The sequence below is a fragment of the Crocuta crocuta genome, unplaced genomic scaffold (genome assembly GCF_008692635.1).
Source record: "Crocuta crocuta isolate KB4526 unplaced genomic scaffold, BGI_CrCroc_1.0 scaffold113, whole genome shotgun sequence".
Taxonomy (NCBI): Eukaryota; Metazoa; Chordata; class Mammalia; order Carnivora; family Hyaenidae; genus Crocuta; species Crocuta crocuta.
Window position 1 is genome coordinate 13,803,930 of NW_027530368.1, and position 5,899 is coordinate 13,809,828.

General features: G+C 46.1%; 1 long non-coding RNA gene across 1 annotated transcript in view; it reads left to right on the forward strand.

Moving 5' to 3' along the window:
• The window catches only part of LOC144233369 (uncharacterized), a 9,467-nt gene extending 5,940 nt beyond the window's left edge, over positions 1-3,527 (forward strand). The window contains exons 3-4 of the long non-coding RNA XR_013335657.1: positions 1,497-1,693; positions 2,654-3,527. This is a non-coding gene — a long non-coding RNA (uncharacterized LOC144233369). The remainder of the gene's footprint in view (positions 1-1,496; positions 1,694-2,653) is intronic.
• Positions 3,528-5,899: the final 2,372 nt, after the last annotated feature.

Sequence of the window (5,899 nt, forward strand, 5' to 3'; positions counted from 1 at the left end):
ATTGAGGGGAAGGTACAAAGAGAAGAGGTATTGTAAGGATGAAAGCATGGGCAGAGACAAGAGGCGGAAAGGCACATGACTGCTTGGTGGGGGACAGAATGACACCAGTATTCTTGGCTTAAATCACCCAGTGATTCTTGACAGCATACTGACATCATGTGCTGGCAAAGAGGGCCTTCATGTTGGGGGGGACAGCCTACAGGTAAGGCTGCACCCCTGATCCTGACACAGCCCCCTCAAACTTTATGTCTCCACAGCCCTGCTTCCCCCATTCCAGCCTGGGCTGAGCCTGGACTCTGCTCAGACTGCCTGCTTCCTATCTGTCCTCACAGGTGGCCCCTCTCTGACATCTGCCTGGATGCTCCTGTCCTTCTTTCTGCCTTTCTAACCTTGACTTCTCCCATAACGCCCAAGTTCCTCCCTCCTCCTCTGTGAAGTCTCTAAACATTCTGTAAGGCGTAGAGAAGACTCTCACGCTACCAACTCAGGTCTACAAAAATGGTCCATTTCCCAATTTTCTTTAAATCAAATAAGATCTGACTATAAGCCCCGGTCTGCCCAGAATGATAGTAAATCAGTCACAGAGATTGTTCGGTCATTCTTCCCTTCTCGGGGTTATCAGCCTCCCTGTAGCTGGAAAGTGGAGGGTGTCTGGTTTTCAGTCCATCGTGCTTATGGTAGATATCTTTCTCTCTAAGCCCATGTCCTCCTCAAAGGTGGCAGACACTGTCATTCTCAGACTTTGCAGGACCTTCCCAGTTGCCCAGGTCAGACCTTCCCAGGAAATCACACAGCTGTTGGCCTCTGGGGTCTTGTGCTACTGGGGAGTGGGCCCTGGGTCTCTGCCTTCCCAGCACCTGTGAGTATCCTCCTTGTCCCCATCTTCTCACCCCTCTCTCTTCTCTCTAGCTCCCTAGGAACAAGTCATTTCCCTCTGTGCCCCCAGGGCTTTGGCATAACCTCTTTGGTGAATTTAGGCTTTTGTGGAAGGCAGGAAGAGAGGGCCTGGCTGAATCTTTAGCTTCCAACCTGCTCACAAACCTTCTAGAGCCAAGGGGGCACCGCAGGCTTGGCTTCCTTCTTAAAAGAAGTAGGCTTTGTGCAACAGGGAGGAGAATATATAGAGAAGGAAGCCCAAATTCTGATGATTATGTCAAGAAATTATCTGAATCACAATCCCATCCATCCTTTGAATTCTGGATTTAGATGAGTTACCTGCCTAGACAAACTCTCCCCTGCCCTAGTTTCATTATCTATAAAATGGTATTAATATTAATAATTACTTCCTAGGGTTGTTACAAGAATTAAATTACTTAATACCTTCAAGTTACATAGAACAGTACCTGGATCATAGCTAAGCTCTTAAAAAAACTGTGAGCTGCTTCATTAGTTATTATCCATTTGACCATTAACATGCTGTAGAGGACTGTTAATGATTTTATTATGAGTATGGCGGTAAGCATGCACACATGATTAAAACCCCTTCCGCATTTCAGTGCTCAGTGCATTCTTGGTGATTCTGACTTGACAGAGGAGCAAGATTTGTCCCACGGATCCCAGAGGAGAGTCTGCGCCCTGAATAACTATTCCAACTATTGCTCACCATATGTCCACAACCAAAAAATAGTTTTGGAGGGCAGGAAATGAGCACACATGTGCACATCTGCAGAGAGTCGCCTGCTGAAATCAACACGTAAGACATATTTACCACCGAGGCAAATGCCTTCATGTGTTTGTAAGTGGCTATTCCTGAACACCCGAAAGGGAAGAAGAGAGGAGCCAAATTCAAATGGCATCATGTGTTTGTTATTTTGGAGCAAGGTTATGTGGAAGGAGAGCTTCCCTTATGCCTGGAACACTTTAAGGGGGAGAAATGAAGTATTTAAAGGTATTTTAATGATCATGAAAGGCCCTGGCTTAATAGGGCAGGAAACTACAGTTCTCTTTTTAATCCCAGAAGGAAAATAACAAGGCTGTAGCTTAGCCTTCCCTGAAGAGTCATAAAGTGGACTGCAAAGAGGCAGCCCCTTGAGACCCTCTCTAGGTCTCTGTGGCCCCTTAACTGCGGGTCTGTCTGCTTAGGTTTCCAGTGTGCTTAGTAATTAATGATCATAGCACTGTGCTTAGGTAGCAGCAACCTACACAGGGTTCTGGGAGAAGCCATTGCCTTCTGGCATACAGGGTTAGGGACCTTCCTGAACAAGTCAGGCTATTGAGACCCACATTTCCTGCTTCTCATCCCTCTTTGGCCAGGTCTCCCACTTACCTGTTCAACTCTGTCTTCTCTTCTTTCCCTGCCCAAACATGGAAGTCCCCCATGCTGGTCTCTACTTCCCCACCATCAGCATCACACAGTTCTTGTTATTTTCAGTAGTTATGTTGTATAAAGTCACTGGGAATGCCGAATTCATGAACCCTAAACCACTGCTACTTGGGGAAATACAGGGTTAGGCTCCTGCAAGCCTCTGGTCATAATATTTCATCAGTTAATGAATATGTAAACTTATGGTGTTTATTTCTGTTCAGAGACACCTAAAAAGCAGCTAGCTGAGCACTGCGGGGTTATCAGTGACTCAGGGCTTCGTGGAGGAGAGCCCTCAGGGCACGTAGGCCCCAAGCACTCTCTCCTCTACTTTCACCTTCTCTGTTCCAGCATCTGGACCTGAACTGCAATGACCCCGGATGCTTTCCTGCTTGGCACCTCAGGGGTTGCAGATTTTACTTCCTCTGAAGACGTTTCCTCACACCCCATGTCTGTGTCACAGACCATTTGATAATGAGACCCTCAAACCTGGTCTTTGCCTTTGCTGGAGGCATCCACTGCCACTCTCCTTTGTGTCCTGAAGCCTGCTACAGCAAGCCCTATCCGTCATATTGCCCCAAGCACCTCCTGTTGACATCTCTCACTTTGCGATGGAATTATTTTTTCAAAGTGCTAAGAATGTATTTTTCATCTCTTGAATTCCTTTCATCTCCAGAAACATTTGACTCTCCTCATTAAACAGAAACATGCGTTGGAACTGTGGTGGGGCCCACAAGCCAACATGCTAAGGACACGTGTTAGATACATCATGTGGAGGTCATCAGCAGGCAGGGAGCCTGGCCAGCAGCAGCCTTCCTTCCTGACAGCACCCCCGATGGCCATTCCGTGGAAGGGATTATGAGAGGGAGGAAGAGAGTCCAAATAGTACAGTTCCACACGAGATGACCTAATTGTGGAAGGCTGAAACAGGCTTATATAGAAGACTGGACATCTCCAAGAAACCAGGACTTGAAATATAATCAGGAGAACATTTGGCTGATGACCAGAAGGCTATAAATAGGCTTGTGTTTAATAGCCATCACCCCGGGGCGCCTGGGTGGCTTAGTTGGTTAAGCGTCCGACTTTCGCTTAGGTCATGATCTCGCGGTTCGTGGGTTCGAGCCCCGCGTCGGGCTCTGTGCTGACTGCTGGCTCGGAGCCTGGAGCCTGTTTCAGTCTGTGACTCACTCCCTCTCTGACCCTCCCCTGCTCACGCTGTGTCTCTCTCCTCTCCTAAAAATAAAAAAAATAAAAAAAAATAAAACATTTAAAATAAAAAAAAAATAATAGCCATCACCTATCATGGCAGCATTTGTCTCCAGATTCTTAAAAATTACCACACCACAGTCACTGGTGGCTTCCCTAGGAGAAATTACAGTGTGTTTCCAAGTAAGTTACTCCACTCTGATTTCCTGAGTTTAATTTCATTTGTATTTTAGTTGCTTTATCTCCCGCTGGCTTTTTCTCTGTTTCCATTCATCATCTTATAGTACCTCCCTTTTCCATTCCACTATATCCTCCTCTTTTGTTCCTCATGAACACAGGGAGGTAAACATGTCTTGGATTAGAACCCAAGCTGATTATCCTCCAAATGCATGAGAAATCAGTTGTCCACTAATGACGTTGGGTAGTGTCACATTTGGGAATGCTCATGGCATGTTCTTCAGCTTGAGAGGAAATACTGGGAAAGTTTTGTTGTAGCTTGGGAAGAAACATGTAAGAATGGTGCCATCTTCATGGGGGAGTCTGAAGCATGTCCTCATCATTACCCTCAGACAGTAAATTTGGAAGGCTGAACTTCTGTCCATCATTGGACAGAGAGAGAATTAGAAGTGGAAGAACATCTAAGGACTTCTCAGACTCATACAGAATAGCAGAATAAGGGTCAGGGTCCAGGACTCTTATCTGAAACTCAGGCCTGACTGAACACAACTCAGCCTGCATGTGTCACTGTGCCATTGACCAGCTTCCTACCTGAATGGAGCTTCCTTTTCTCTTTGCCGATCCCAGATTAACTAACCCTGCTCTGCCCACAGACCCTCACATGTTCCCTCTTTACACGGCTCATAGCCCCCCTCATTCCATGGCTAGGAATGCCCCCTTTTCCCACTGCCAAGGTACCCTGATAGATTCGGAAATCAAACTGTGGTTTAGTAAACTGAGTCTTAGCATGTGTAGTGCCTTGTGGGAAGTTGGCTTCTGGAGGAGCTAATGCAGTTGGATTAGGGAGTGTGTATCTCCGTAAGGTATGTTACTGTAAATACAATATCATGCTGCAGGAAACCTTTTCTCTAACAGAGTGCTTGCCTCATCTCCTGTCTGCATCACCCCATACCCCAGTTCCATCTCCAGCCACCATTTTCTTAATTTTACATTGAAGGATCAGCATGTCTGGGATACATCCATCTACTCTTATGTCTCTTTTTGTCTCATCTTCCCAAAGGCAATGAGGTCTCCTTCCTGCAGGGGCGTTGGAAAAAGAACGAAGTACATAAACTGATTTATCTTGGCCTGTCAGTTGTTTTGAGAATGTCAGCAATGGAGGGCATCTTCTCCTCCTCAGTCATCACAGGCTCTGAGGCAGGACCTCGCCTTTCACTAAAAGTACACACAGCGCACCTTGACTATGACCATGATGCTCACTCATTGTCTGCTTCCCAACACAGCACCAGCATGGGGTCTGGAGCCTCTGCTTCCAGGCAGCCTCCTATCAGAGCTGAGTAGAGAGGCAGCTGAAAGCAAATCCTTCTCTTCTGGAAGGGTATTTGATGGTATTGGTGCCATGCTAGAGAGTTTCATTTTGGGTATAAATGAGAAGCAAGCATTGCAAGTGACAGTTATAGCAAATCAGAGTACAGTGGATGGTTCCAACCTTTATTCACATTATGTGTCATAATAAACGTCTTTTTAAGAAAGATGGCATGTGCAGAATGGCCCAGGCTGCAGCTCTGCAAAGGCGTGGGAGGAATCACCATTGTAAAAGCAGAGTGTGGCCAGAGGATGAGATCACACCTCCAGCTGGAGCCCTGCGGTCTCCTCCCTCTGTCCTCTAGGAAACATGACACACAGCATGACACTGCATCCATTATTTATAATGTCAGAGTTAGGGAAGATTGAGTTTCATACTAATTGCACCTTTGGAATAGAGATGGATTGGGAAGATGTTGCTGAGCCTTGATGTGGTGGTTAGCACTTCTGGGGTGAGAAAGTTTACATAGGCTATGAACTGAAGTCTCCTCGTGGCCAGCAGGAAAGCTAGTCACATGCCATCTTTAGTTTTGAGGACGCTGAACATGGGAGGTTCCGTGACATACCTCATGTTCTCAGCTAAGTGACCAGCAAAACCTGATTTCTGAGTATTGTTCCATTCAGAATAAAAAGCCAAGCTTCCCATGTGTAGGGGAGGCACTCAATGCCAACAGATATTTGTGCATCATCCCTAAAGACTGTCTTCTGATTCCACTTATGCAGTAGTACTTTTGGGCAAATAAACCTGTATTTGTCTTCTGGGTTTGCTGAACTCAGAAGCATTTGGTGATTAGAGAGATCTCTCAACATCAGAGACCAATAAATGGTGTAATGTGGCATAGTCATAAT